This window comes from Lathamus discolor, chromosome 2 (genome assembly GCF_037157495.1).
Source record: "Lathamus discolor isolate bLatDis1 chromosome 2, bLatDis1.hap1, whole genome shotgun sequence".
Lineage (NCBI taxonomy): Eukaryota > Metazoa > Chordata > Aves > Psittaciformes > Psittacidae > Lathamus > Lathamus discolor.
Genome location: NC_088885.1, coordinates 93461282 through 93475551, shown reverse-complemented (window position 1 = coordinate 93475551; position 14270 = coordinate 93461282).

Here is a 14270-nt window from a genome sequence, read left to right as displayed (position 1 = left end):
AAGGGAAAGAAAGGTACTCTCTGTACAAGGAAGCAAGGGAGAAAAGAAATAGAAAGGATTAGCTCAAAATCATACACGGTGTTAGTGAATTACATTTCTTCAAGTGTTACTTGATGGCAGATTCTTCCGAATATATTGCCTATCCAAAATTCTCATGAGAACAAGTGCTAAGCAGCTCACACTGGCAGGTAATGTTCTTTGCACTGTTCTTACTCTTGTACGGATACCTCAGCATTTGTTGTAATGGCACTAAGATTAGCAAGAATCTCATTAGGAAACACGCTGTTATGCTGTTAAACCCTGTGCAAACCTCTCCCTTCACCTCTAAAGAACAGCATTTCTTCTCTTTGTCTGTGAAAACTAATTCAACTTTTAATCAGTAATTTAACTGATTTAACTGGCATTCAGCATATACTTCTAATAATTCCTGCCACAGAAATTTAAGCCCTGAAGTCATCCATACAACTCGTATTTGATGTAAAAGGGACATCATTTTATTGTTTTGACATGACTTGTTGGGCACACGTTCCCAAGTAGTAAAATTCTTGTTTTTAAATGTGACAAAAAGCCCTCTGCCCTTTCCTTCAAGCACACAGGATATCTTCTTTTCTCTTTAGTTCACAGGTCCTCACACACACACCACCTGTCTTTTTAACCAGTGAAGCTCTGCTACTGGAAACCCCTGTCAGAAAGGCTCTATCAGTCTCCCCATCAGTGGAGGGCACCACACGACTGCCTGCTCCACTCACCCCAGTATATTTTTAGCTCTTGGATGCCTGTAAAACACTGACTTTGAGTTGGTCTATGCTGACTTCTAAAGCCTGCAGCTTAGCTTTACTTCAAATCAGTACACTGAATTTTGACAGACTGAAACAACAATGCTTTTAAGGTTTTCAGTGTCCTTAGGCGGCTAGTAGTTGGGCCCTTAAAAGGGGGTTACAAGTGTAGGGCTTCACATCTTCTGAACTACACCAGCCTGTTCTCCTCCCTCATCAACATTTACACCCCTTTAAAACTCCTGCACTCGGAGGCACGTGTACAGCAGGACACCTCTCCCTGTGCTTGATGACTCAAATCATCATCTTCTGGAATCTATTGCTATCGCTATTCTAACAACTTGGATAATTTCCCAAATTGGGGGAAGCTGGTTTAAAACTATAATTAATTTTTTTCAGTGTTAGCAATAAAATTACTGCAAACACCTTTTAAGGTCAATTAACTTCACTACTGTACTTCACTTCCTCCTTTAACTAGAGTCAATGACTGTAGAAAAGCAAGGCACCTGAACTTCTTTTAGGTTTAGATGATGCTTTAGAACTGAAGACTAAGTTAGAAATTAAAATGTAATTATAATTATGAAGTTATTTTAAAATAATAACTTTCTTTGATTTTGAGGAAATCTTTCACCATTATTTATCAAACAATCCACTTCTATATACCATCTCATGAAAATTCTTCAAACTGACCTTAATAAAAATGTTTGCATTATGTTGAACAGGAAAGTATCAGGTAGTGAAAAACATGATCATTTTCTCCCTCATAGTTTTGAAAAAACTGTTTGTCACAGCAAGAAATACCGCATAAATAACAAACCCGCCAATATTAACCTGTATTTGGATTTAGCAAAACACTTCCTATAGCCAGGCAAACTTGTTAAACAAAATCCAAGCAGAAACCTATTAAATGGAACATCCAAGGGCAGGAGGGAGAAGGTGTAGTGAAGAGACAGCCCACACAGTATCATGCAGCCATGTGTCCTCTTGGTCACTTTAAAGAAACCTAGGGCTGGCTGTGCAGCCATGGGGAAAATCAATGTGCTGTCAACACGGGAGATGGCACCGTTTTCATTCCCAGCACAGACACCACCCAAGAGCTCCTAGATCCCCAAACCTCCTCAGAGGTACTGACCTAATTTCCGACTGATGTACCTTCCTAGCTAAAATAAGTAGCAGAGATTCCCATGGTATCCTCCACAGGTGCTCAGCCTCTTCCAAGGTCAATGTCTGTGCACCTTGCCTTGAATACAGGTGCTCATTACAGCAACAGGAACAACATTGCTGATGGAAGAGAAACTTTCTGCTAAAATGTGAGGGTATATATATACACCTCAAATTGCTAAAATAGTTAAATAAAATATTTCTAAAATTCAGAGTCCTTTCATTTGCCTGCTTGATACCAAGTGTCTGGGATTTGCACTCCTATGTTTACAAGCTTTCCTCAGCAAAAATAAGGGCTACATGTTCTGGCTTTTTAAAATGAATGCCAAGGTTTCAAGTGTTCTCCTCATGTTTTTATCCATTTTGCTGCAGGGGAAGGAGGGGTGAGCATTGTGAGATCTTCAGTAAAGAGAAATGACCGCTATGAGTTCGCGTACCTTGCATACATTACCTAGGAGCAGCTCTGTAAGACCCCACTGTTCATAAGCAGCTGCCTGATGCATGTAGTGATGACACACTGTGTTTCAGCATTGTAAATAAATGGGAATCTGAACAGTTCTCATCTATCCGGTTAAAAGCAGAAAATTAGGTACAGCAACTGATAAAAGAAGCAGTTGTTGGTTGGTAGTGGAAAGGCAAGGCAAGGAAGGGGAAAATTTAAAACTGGAAGTAGAAGCAGAACAAACCAAGTAAAAATTTTTTTACCAGATGAGGAAAAGTAAATATAAAAACTTACATAAAATCAAAGTAACTTATATCTTGAACTTTGGGCCAGTTTTCTGCCACACATGTACCACATTACCCTTGAAAGGCTTTTCAGCAAATATTTCCGCACTTGGTTGTGGTTCACGCCTCTGTAAAGTCAGAACTTTGTTGTAGTGGTTTAGGTTTTGGCCATGTCCTTTAAGGGTTATTTCCCTGACTGCTATAACTGGACTCGTCCTCTAGAAATCATTGAATTTGTGTTGCTTTGCACTTTCAGAGTATTGACGTAATATAAGAAATTGTTTGCTACAGAGAAACTGTTTCAGAAGATTAATTTTGTTTTGGTTTACCCTTCTCTAGAGAAGTGGTATCATTAACTGCAATAGTCATGGCTTAAAAAAAGAGGTTTTGTAAGCAAGAATGGTTAAAAAGTGTGTATTTTAATTCAAATGCAAAAAAAAAAAAAAAAAAAAACAAACCCAGAAGGTAGAAACAAAAATCACACAAGTATGTAAATTTTTAGAGGAAAAAATGAGTTTTCTTGTCCTAACCATTGTTAAGGGCCACTTTCCATCACTCAGAGATATAAACTGACATTAGAATTTTTACTAAGAAATGGAAATCCTGCTACACTGTAGAGATTAGACACACCAAACATTTCAAACTGATCTTAGCTTACACATGCATGGGTGAATTGTTACTTCCACAGGCACTGCTACCAGACGCAGCAATTTTCTGCCTGGTTCATCCAGTTATCCTAGAGGAAAAGAAACCAAACCAAACCAAAACTTCCTTTTCTATTTGCAAAAATCCAAGAAAATGTAATGTCCAGCATACCAGTAAGCCCTGAATTCGCAAAATTTTAAATGAAGTCTGACCAACAAAAGCCTTGTATAATTTACTATTTTTCCTAGAATACGGGGGAAAAATGCAGAACTGAAAGACTTCACACAGTTACATGTGGTTGCACACATCGCAACCATATTGCTAAGAAACAGTTGTTGGTTAGACTTCCAGCTCAAACAACCTTTGATAAAGTGTTCAACTGGTACCGTATTTTGCACACATTATCTTCTTTCACAGAGTTGAAGCACTGTTATAAGAGGGTAAAATATTCATGCCTCAATAGCTTTAGCACAAAATGTACCTCAAGGAAAAAAAATGCATGTTAGTGCACGTGAATGTAAAGTTTTTACTTCTCCTTTCCTTGAGCAGTCTTGCACTGAAACTTTGCACAATTAGTTGTTTTACTTTTTTATACAATAAGCTTTCAAACACATTTTTCCATCCTTATCCCTCAGACAAGCCAGCACAATTGAAGGAACGATGTGTTCTTTTTTTCTACCCCTATTATTTAATAGATATTCATTGATTGAAAAAGTGGTGGAGAACTTTTTATTTACAGGTCCATCAAGTATGGCATGCCTTAATTTGATTCTGCCAAGAGCCTGCAGATACCACTAGATAGTTGAATTCATAATTGAATATGAAAATAATAAATTAAGAAAATAATAAAATCAATTTAGGACAAGAGGTAATGTCCTCAAGCTGTGCCAGGGGAGGTTTAGATTGGATATTAGGAGGAAAAAAAATACTTTGCAAGGCAATGGTTGTTCATAGGCCTTTTTAAGACTAGTTTCAAGCTTCACCTGTGCAGCCAGATCTTGGGTTATCTGGCTATAGAAGACCCCTAAATGGCAATACCCATATAGATGGAGTATGTCCCTAAAACGGTCTTCAGCTCTTCAGAGGAAGTGCTTGCATCTTGCAGGAACTGAATCCCATCGCTAGATACTGCTCTTTCTGCTCACATTAATTATTTGCCTCCTAAAGCAATTTGTTGCCTTACTGGGAGAAGAGCTTCCTACAGATAACTCCCTACCTGACAGGAAGAAGAAAAGACGACCTAGTTCCCTTCTGTGAATTCACATGGCCTCTTTAAACTTCTCATAAATCCCCATTGGGAAGCCTCTCTGAAGCACTTTCAGGACTCTGGAGTGTTGTTCTCCTTTCTGAAAGTGCTGATAGTATTCCTGTGTTTCCTTTCAAAGATTTTGTCACAGTTAAGGCAGGCAGAGTTTCCCTTCTGGGCCTATCAATATTCCTCTAGGCTGTCAACCAGGGAAGTTTCCAGCTCTGAAAGCATAAGGTAATCTAAAAAAAAGAGGCATTTGCCTTAACTGCCTGTTACTTTACAGAAGTTCTTAAATTCTCATAATTCTCATACTGATTTGTTACCACCCTGCTAAAACCATTCATCTGGGTTGTTTTGTGGTGGCTTTTTTGTTGGTTTTTTTTTTTTTTTTTTTCCTTTTGCACTTTCTTTCAATTTAATAGGACTAATTCAGTTTTTAGCTTTGTCACCTCATAACAGCATTTCCCTGCCTAAAGTCTGGGAACTGGTTGGACTTTTTAGCAGGACTCCCTTGTATGAAATACGACATTTTTTTTAAGACTGTGCTGCACCTGAACAAGTGCTAAGGGATCCAGCCTGGATTTGCATAGGAACTGAGATGTCACATGTACCTGCAGCATAACTCATTCCACAAATTAACAAATATCAAGAAATAGCAAAGCTAAGAAACATGGTACAGGGACTAAACTGCTTCCACTTCAGAGCTACCTCTGAAAGCAATCTGTCCACAAATATTTGAACGTGATCTGTCAGATGGGAGCTGATGCCCCATAGAGCTCGCTCCCTGTTGTCCTCTATGGGTGACAGTGCCAGTGGGCAGCATTGCCTCATACCCCACCCCTTGAGGGAGCACTATGCCATGCCATTAACAGATTAGCAAGAACAGGGATGCACACTTAACCTTAATGGTGGGAGAATATCACAAACATAACTGAAACTATTCTATGATTCTATGAAACTGAGAACATTTTCCCATTCCCAAACTGCAACTGCATCCACACTGCTGCTTTCAGATCCAAGTCCCATATTTTCAAGAGGAAAGTGGGAAGAAGGGTGTTCTGGTTTCAGGGGGGAAGCTTCTCCCTCAGCATCTGTTATCTACTCATTGATGTTTTCTCAATGAATATTCAGTGAAAGAAAATATTAAATGCAATAGTCTGGTGAGGTAATAGACTCTCACTTTATTACAAAACAGGATAGGGTTTTCATGCATTCAGGCAAACTATTGCATGGAAAATGGTGATCCAGCATAATGTAGCACAAGTTATGATATGCTTCGAAATTCTAAATATAAGCGTGTTCAGATTTTTTTTAATGGCTTGACTTTAGGGGATTCTGTATCCTCTAAAATCATGCTGTTCTGCTGTTTGTTATACTTTATATAATGGCCTAATTAATTCTATTTTGAAACATGAATTGATCACATTTAGATTAACATACAAATTGAAATAAGTTTTTATGTATAACGCAAATGTTTATATATCAGAATGTTTCTTGAAGGAATATCCTCGTTGCTCCCACACCTCCTGCTTCAAGAAGATAATTATTAAATTAAGAACCTTTAGCAAGATATAAAATTTCAAACAAGATGTATGCAAAGTCAGAAACACATTCTGGCCTAACAGTCACACGAGTGTTATTCAGAAAACAAGAGCAGGTCTTTAACTACTGAATAGATTCTAGAGTTCTTTCATTTTTATTTTTTAAGTACAATTGACAGAATAATATAAACCAATTTATGGGATCAATATTGAAACTGTTAAGAGATTTCTTTTATCCTTATCCATAAGGCAATCTAGTGACCCTACATCCCATCAAACATTATGGTTTTGATCTTTGTTTGTTTTGATCTTGTATTCTGAGATTGGCCTAAGAGACCAAAATCTGAGAAACCAAGGACAGCAAATTTTGGCATAAGCAAAAACATTTTGTGTTTACTGATGGAAGCTGAAAATACAGCTCTGTTAAATGAATGAGTTTTCCAAGTAACTACTACAGAAGTTCCTTATCAGGTGATACAAAGACACCAGACAATGATTAAACAAGCTCAAGTGGCACAAAGAGAGTCCCAAAGCCTCAGGTTAGATGGGAAATTTTTCCTTTTCCCAGGAGCTTTGGAAGATGACTTACCAAGTGCTTTCCATAGATGCTGCACAAGGGTACAGAGAAGGCTACAGCACTCAGAACCATGAAAACTGCAGCTTGCTCAAAACCATGAAGGACAGTTCCAAGCAGATGACTACAATTTAGAGAGGTGCCCAGAGCTGGACAGTTTACCCAAGGGTCCCTTTCTGCCTCCAAAACATTTCTACATCAGGGAAACACAAAGATGTTGGCTTAAAGCATTGTTACTTTTTATTTCATTTGGCTCTAAAACCTGTATTGTGCTTCTGTGAAAGGCAAGAGGGAAAAAAAATTATCTATCAGGATACTTCAGTGTGAATTTTCCTTGAAAGAAAGTCTGCAACATCAAATGGGGAAGATCTGTAAAATGTTAATAATACATAATAAAGATCTTTTCTACCTTATACTTCAAGGGCAAAACCAAGACGAAGATTTTAAAAGATTCTCTAATACATTACAGATCTGACATCTTTTTCAAGTGAAAGAGAACTTTAGATACAATCCAAAGATATTTCTCTCAGTTTATAAAACCAAATTCTTGATACCCAGAGGGGCTCTTACTCACTTCTGTCCTAATCCAATTTACGAAGTCATTAATAACTGTTAATACTTATGGCACCATAAAATTGTTAACTTCATTTAAAGCTAGTTCTGTCCTTTCCCTCATCCTATTTATCGTCTAGTTTCTATTTGCATTGGTTAGCATAATAAAACAAAAGAAAATCAGGAAGCTTTTCAAGCCTAAGGACAACTCTATAAATTGTCAGAAAAACTTCCCAGTTGCACTAGCAAGTTATAAAGCCGGTAAAATATGTCCCATAACAAAAGTTTCACAAATAATATTCAGGCACCAAAGACATGTTTATGAAAGTTAGGTGAATTTTGATCCTTACGCCTTTTGAAAACGGTAGGTCAAAACCTCAGTTATAACAGCCTTAGTGACAGAAAAAATACTATTCTTTTTGATGCAATTTTAAACAGTTACAGATGGGGATTAGGAAGACTTTCTAAAGTTAAAAGTGTTTGATTTTAATTAGCATTTTAAAAAAACTGTGTGAACTTCACACTTGTATGTTTTTGCTTGTGAATAAATCCCACATTAGTTACTAGGTCATAACCTACCGTTGCTGCAGAGCAATGAGGGCACTATACCAACACTGAGTTTGGAACACCAATATAGTTCACTGCTTTCTGACAGTACCCTGGGGGATTTCAAGATTTTATTTATCCTCACAATTGTACACGTTGGGTGGGTTTTTGTTGTTGTCAAATCACACTCTATAAACCTCAAGACAGCCTCTCTCAGCCTAAACATGACGATCTAACCATAAAGCACGGAGGTGGGAGATGTTGAAGAAATGCAGTTCTTTTCTCAGTCGACAGTTTCTGGCAGGTTTCCATTAAATCCTCAAAGACATGCATAGCTAAAGGTACACCAAACAACATGGCTAATATTACAGGGAAAGGTCTGAGTTCACAAAGATCACTCAACAAACCACAGCTTACATTTGGTGTCTTGCTAAATAAACTCTTGAGTAATAGATTATTCATTAAACAAATCCATGAAGATGTTAATTAGAACAGGAGTCACCAGGATGAACACTGTGTGAAACACACATAGCACAGTCTGAAACACGTGAATCTGTTCGTTGTGGACATTCTGGTTTAACCATTTAAAAATAACCATTGCAAATAAGTATAGTTCCACTTCAAGTCAGTAAACACTGGCCTTTGATTACATAATTCACTGGTCTTGGGGAAGAAAATATTATTGTTTTCTAAGGCTTTTCAGGTGGCTTGAAAGCTGCTCATTTTTTGAGTTTGATTTAAATATTTTTGTACTTCAAAAACAATAGATACACAAAGGTTTCCCTGATCTCATGTGAATTCAAATCACTGCTCTGAGAAGCTTGAGTTCTGACTAGTTATCTTTCCTGATGACTTCTATTAAATTAGAGAAAACCCCACCATGCTTACTTAAAAAATTCTTCAAGACATGGCAAGCAAATATACAATACTATTCCAAATTACTTAAGCCCCAAATCTTTTAAACCATTTGCTCACGTCAACATTGAGTCAGGTCATTTCATTGATTACTCCATGAGATAGAACTGAATGTTAAATATAGCAACAAAGTGAAAAATTATGCCTTCTGGTTAGTGAGTTTGCCACTGCACTGCAGTCACAGTCATCACCAATACCAGGCTTGACTGGGCAACTGTTTTTTTTCTCCAAGCAAAGTAGAACATTTCCAGAGAAATCACCCTGCTGCACATCATGTAGTGGTTTGCCTGTTTTACGCTTGCACTTGTCTTTGTCAGCCTCACTCTGTGGCCCTGACAATGTAAAGGCAGGAAGGGAGCTGTCATGATATAACCCTGGCCAGCAACTAAGCAGCACACACCCTCTCACTCACTTTTCAACCAGTGGGATGGGGGAGAGAACTGGAAAAGTAAAATTGAGAAACCACATGGGTTCAGAGGAAGACAGTTTAACAGGTAAAGCAAAAGCTGCATATGCAAGCAAAGCAAAAGAAGGAATTCATCAAGCACTTCCCATGGACAGGAAGTTGTTCAGCCATCCCCAGGGAAGCAGAGCTCCATCTCACATTACCATTACTTGGGAAGATAGAAGCCATCACTCCAAATGCCCACCGCATTTCCCTCACTCCTTCTTCCTCTGGCTTTTTATTTCTGGGACAGCATATGGTCCTTTTGGATCCTTTTGGTCACATGGGGTCAGCTCTCCTTACTCTGTCCCCTTCCAGCTTCTTGTGCACCCCAGCCTACCTGCTAGTGGGGTGGTGCAAAGAGGCAGAAAAGACCTTGGCTCTGTGCAAGCACTGTTCACCAGTAACTGAAACATCCCTGTGTTACCAACACTGTTTCCAGCACAAATCCAAACTGTTGCCCCATACTGGCTGCTGTAAAGAAAATTTACTCTATCCCAGCTAAAAACAGCACAGAAGCAAAACATAAGGGTACCTTGCTATAGTATAGTCTGGGAAAGGCTATCCCATCCACAGAGCAGAGTCTGTAATGAAATAGAGAAGCCCAAAGACTCAAGCTGCAATTCACAGGGGACAGGGCAGTAGCGCTGTGAAAAAAGTACACAAGCATTTTAATTTGTGTCTTGAGAAAAATTAAAAAAAAGAAAAAAAAAAACCCAAACCCCCAAAATACCCCTGAGGATACCACGGTTGGCCATCTGATTTGTTTTTATTTCCTAAAATATCCTGAAGTAGCATGCTGTTTGAGGAGTAGGAAGGAGGGGGAATTTACTGAGAACCCAACTGTCTGAGAAAAATAACATCAAAATGTAGTCTGAACTAGCCTTAGTTAATTCCCTCAAGCAGATAATAAATTCTTTGATGAACTTCCAAAATATCCAAGGATATGCAAAATTGTAAACAGGCCAGTTTTTCTGAAGGAAAAAGATGCTTTTATATACTTTATATGTAACTGAAGAGTAGCATCCTATGTTTTTGCTCTCATTGCGGAAATACAAATGCTTCAGGCAAACAAAAATAGGGTGACAACTATTTTGTTGTTTTAAGTTTCATTACTGCATCTGCATTGTAGAAGCTAAAGAGTTTCAAGTTTCTTTAAATACATTCACGGCAGTAAGTACTTTTCCTACAAAAGCCACATCTTTTGTCACAGGTTTTCTATTCCTAATCTAACAACAGGAAAATCAAAACAAGAGATATTTGCAATTTACCCTAGCTCAAAGAAATTCACCTGCGAAGAGGAAACTGGGGTGTTTGAGCTAACAAACCCAAACCAGTCCCTGCAGTGGATAGACAGTGGGTTTAAATTGTTCCTAGATGCACTGTGAAATACTATTCTTCTGATGTAGAGAAAACAGGAAATGATAAGAATTAAATTTTTTAGCTGCATACTTCCTGAATTACCATATTAGTAGCTAATGATATGGTAGTACTGTATCATTTTGCAGTCAGTTAAGCAGCAACAACCAGAGTATAAAGCGTGAATCATAAGTGAGGTGTAGATTAACATACTTGCAAATGGCAATGTTCAACACAACATAATGTTTCAGTCCTGAAAATACCACTCAATTTCATGTGCAACAATGAAGAACCACCATTAATAAACCTCTGAACAAAGATGGTGAATATACCTCTGAGACTCATTCAGAAATGTTTGACTGCACCCTCAGATGCTGGTAACTTTTGTTATTAGCTCACCTATAATTCGTCTGCAGCAAATGGCTCACAAACATATGCAGAGGCACACACACCTTCACAAATGCCTAAGTGCTAAGATGAAAAATTGACTGAAGCCCGCTTTGGACACACCTCCACTAACTCAGGTACCAGTAACCACACAGCCACCATAGCTGAGCTCAGCATGAGCTGCAGATCCCTGCCAGCAAACCCCAGCTACCTTACAGGAAGTAAGGCTGCTGTCACCAAACTACAGCCCCAGTCTGCCCTCACTGATACCTCCCCACGCTGATGTTCCTGGAGCTGGAGTGTGCTTTGCACATGCATCTTTTCAACAAGGCCTTTTTTACCTTCAGCTGGGCAGTAAAGCAAGTATGTGCTGAGCAGACAAATGCCTGTAGCAGGTATATGTAGTCTCCTAGCCCTCATGCAGACCAAGAATCCCATTCCTGTTTCCCAGGAAAATTTCAATGCAAGACAATCAGGGACATACAAAAGTTGTTTGTTCACTCTGATCCAGGTCTGTGGTTTGACCACGTGCCAGTGGAACTCAAGATTTGGTTTTGGACCTTTTCGAAAACAAAAAGACCGATATCTGCCTTATGGTGTTAATGAAGCTCATAAATCCAGGGAAAGGAAGAAACTTTTATCTCCATATAAAGCAACAATTCAGGACTAAAGAGGGATAAGCGCTAGCCCCTTCTGAAATGACCTCAGTGGACTGCTGCAAAGATCCCAAATCAGCATGAGTTAAGACCATTTAAGTTATACAGCCCATCACCCTGACATACCAGCTTTAACACCAAAACAGCAGCACTTTTCCGCTTCCATCTTAGGCTTTAACTTCTAACTGTGCATTGCTTTCTCACAGGCCTGCTGCTTCTAAACCTTGGCCCAGTACACACATTTATGCAAAAGCCAGTGTGGGTAACACAATGATACCTTAGGTATATACATTGTAATGAGATTGTAAATCAGATTCCTGAAACATGGTGTTTTGAATTGTGTATCCAGAGGACAGATATTACCCTTTGACTGTTGAGAGTCAGCATTAGCATAGCTGCACTGAATAAAAAGTTGGAAGCATGAGTGCATATGTTTGTGTTAGAAAGAGAGACCATAAAAATAAGGGAATTGATATAAGTACCAAGGCCTAGATATGAAGGTATCACAGTAGGATTGGGAATGGTAGTGAGATTTAACGATGTGATAAATAAGCCACATTATCAACTATGTATCATTTACCCATTTGGTAACAGGTTTGGGAAATCTCTTCCAGAGCACACAGAAAATTTAAACAATGCAGATTTCTTCAAAATTATTTGGTTCCAGCACACAGCAGCTGGACATGAGATGGGAATTTATTCTCTTTCCCAAGCCCTTTAAAAAGAATTGCTCTTCTTATTGACATCTCCTTAGTTACAAATGACAGGCAGAATATCAGAACTGAGGGTACTGGGTTCTTGGCAAACTGCACAGATTTATTCCTTTTACATTTCTGAGGCACTCTCCAAGCTTACATGTAAGTACACGTTTTGGTGATTAAAATGACAGCATGATCCCTTCACCTCAAATGAGTAAAACAACAAAAGCAAAGGTCCTCAGAAACGGCTGACCACCCATAGCTGTAATAAATGACTATTTGACATGTTATCATTCTTTCATCAGTCAGCTACTGCCCTTAAGATGTCATGCTATATGTGGTTTCAGAGATTCAATGCTGTATTTCTTTCCTCATTTTTACCTGATAAACTTAAAAATAATAAAAAATATTTTAAAGACTGAACTTTGATGAAGAAACCACAATCTTGCATTCAAGTTACATACTTATTATCCTTCTTCATTTAGAAATGACATAATAGATGACAGATAATAAAAGAGAAAATAATTATTCCCATATATTTATTATAAAGCAAGAAAATCAGAGATCTAAGCAAAATACTTAGCAATTTATTTACAATGTGGATGCTCCAATTTGTGGATTTCTGAAAGCATTAAAAGATTAGGATTATTTTGTATCATGGATGATATACTTGGCATTATATATAGGTAACTATTAATTGGCTTCATAGTCCTCTAGGGTGTTATCACACATCTACGTGGTATACCTGACTGCTAGGCCTGAAATCTTTTTAAGCCAGCAAATGAGTTAAGTCCACGTAAATCTGACAGCTCTCAGATGGATACATTTCTCAGAGGTTTTTTTTTCACAAAGAAAGTTTTATTCCTACCAAGAGCTGAGAGAAATGCATACCTCATTAAATTTTTGCCAAATAAAAAGTAATCCCCTCCCCTGTACCTCAGATTTACCATAGAGACAACCACTGAGTCAGGTAGAAAATGATATTTCCAAACAAAATGATCCAGAATCACAAGCAGGAAAAGAAAGAGAAAAGTAGAGAGACCTGCAGGATGTAGAAAAAATGCGTAACCTGGAATTTCAGTCCTTTGTTCAGTAGTGCTGGGGAAGGCTTCTACTAGGTATGAAGAAATGTATTCTCTATACTGTCCTTCTGGAAGCATATGCATGCAGGTCTGCTCCGACCCCATAAACAGGTTCTCACAGAACTTCCTATCACCCCGTGTCCTGGGTTCAGCTGTAACAGTTAGCTTTCTCCTTCCTAGTAGCTGGTGCAGTGCTGTGTTTTGGCTTTAGTCTGAGAACAGTGCTGATAACATACTGATGGTTTTAGTTGCTGCTCAGTAGCACTTACCCTCATCAAGGCCTTTCCAGTCTCTTCTGCTGTGCTGCTGAGAAAGGCCACAAGAACCCGGGAGCTAGCAGAAGCAGGACACCTGACCCAAACGAGCCAAAGGGGCCATAGTGGCAAACCCAGAACAAGCAAAAGAGAACAGACCTCTTCCCCTCATCTTTGCTTGCTGAGCCCAGTGATGCTTCCCTTTGGAGAGAGAAATGTGACTGCCCTGATCAAACTGTTATTGCAAATGGGAGTGCAGCCTAGAATTTTCCTAATGAAACTGCATCCATGTCAGCCAGCCCTCCCTGCTCCACTGAGCCCCAAGCCAGCAACCATGGTACCTGCCATCCTTCAGGCCCCACAGCCAACCTTTGTTTCAGGGGCAGCACTGCCTCCAGCACAAAGGGGAGACACTTCAGCTGGCAGCCTACACCTTCCACACTGCATCATATACGTGCCAGTCTGGTGCCTTATACAACCTTGTCCCCCACCATCCCCATGCCAGGCTCTGCCACTACGTTGAGTGGACACCACAGACACACTGCCACAAGCAGCTCCACTCATGCCCCACTCCAAGAAGGCAGGGTGGCTCCTGAAAAGGATGGTGCTGGAAAGATCCTACCAACTTTTGAATTATTTATTTTACCCAATTACTGGGAGGTTCCGGCTGTTAGCCTGACATGGGGCGGAAGTGTTTTTACACT